Below are 1,272 nucleotides of genomic sequence, written 5' to 3'. Positions count from 1 at the left end.
ATGAGGAACTCCCACCAATATTGAGGTAAATTCCTAGCGAAAGTTACAACAAGAGCGAAAATGTTTTTTAATTATCGTTTGCCAAGCAATTTTTATATAATATATTTCGGGCAGGCGAAATAAGACACTGGTCACTGCCCACCACCAATACGTTATCCCCTACAGTGTCGACCTGGGTGGGTATAACATGCTGAATGCAGAGAGGAAAAGATAAGGGAGGGGTCAAAGAGATTGTGGCTACACCCCAACGGTACCGACAGGCGTACTGTTCCAGTAGTTAAATACAGCACTGGATATTCCCTGTAGGTCTCCCATACAGGTACTAATCCAGCCTATCAATGCTTAGCTACTGTGTTCGGATGGGTTACAGGCGGTCCAGTGAAGTATGGCTGTATAGCCCTAACTGGTTAATTCCGATGTCAATAAGGTGGATGAGCCAAAGTAAGCTTCTGCTGTTCAGACAGTTCAGAGCAAAGCGTCCCTGTTACCATTGATGCATTGCAGGGGTGCTTGCACAGACTGGGTGAATGAGAGAGCCACGAAATAAAATAGTTTAATAGTTAACGGGGGTGCTACAAACACCATCCTCATCTCTGCTGTCAACCATCATGCAAGCATCGGATGGCTTGATAAGAGTCAGAGGGTTGTGCGATAGCTACCTCTAAGATGAAAAAGACATGCAGGTGTGGGGATATATATCAAAAAAATATATATGGAGAGAGATTTCTTTGAGAAAATGATAGATGTACCCACGGTCACTAGATGGGGAGAATGCTGCCTCGCCCCTCTGCTCCATCTCCCCACACAGCACAGCAGCAACATATAATTAATAACTCACCCAGACACGACTGAGATGCTGGTCTCCACTCTGCTCTTCTGGGCACCCACAGCCACCTCAGGCTCAGACCGTCGCTGATGTCAATCTGCCGCAGGGCAGATTTAGTGTAAGAAGCCCAAACTTGTCTTCTGCACACGGCGCACCGTCCGCTGTCGCTCCTCTCCTGCACTGCACAGAAGCTCAGAAGAACACGTGTGCAGGGGGGAAGCAGCCAATCCTTGACAACAACAAGGGAGGCAGGGCAGGGCTTATAGACTGACTGCCAGACCAGCCCTGCTGAGCCAAGAAGAGCAGAGCCAGGCAGCAGCGCAGCCATTATATTATTAATCATGGGCAGGCTGCGGCAGACAAAACAACAGGCGCCATGATTGAATGGGATTTATTGGGGATTGCGATTGTAAAATTCAGTGGTGGAATTCAGCAGGCCAGAAAAC

General features: G+C 48.0%; 1 pseudogene; it reads right to left on the bottom strand.

The window, feature by feature from the left end:
• Positions 1-278: 278 nt before the first annotated feature.
• On the bottom strand, positions 279-397 carry LOC146076174 (5S ribosomal RNA; annotated as a pseudogene).
• Between the last annotated feature and the right edge of the window lie 875 nt (positions 398-1,272).

The sequence above is a fragment of the Crinia signifera genome, chromosome 4 (genome assembly GCF_055691185.1).
Source record: "Crinia signifera chromosome 4, ASM5569118v1, whole genome shotgun sequence".
NCBI classification, from domain to species: domain Eukaryota; kingdom Metazoa; phylum Chordata; class Amphibia; order Anura; family Myobatrachidae; genus Crinia; species Crinia signifera.
The sequence above is the reverse complement of the archived record's forward strand: the minus strand, read 5'-3'. Positions and strand labels throughout refer to the sequence as shown.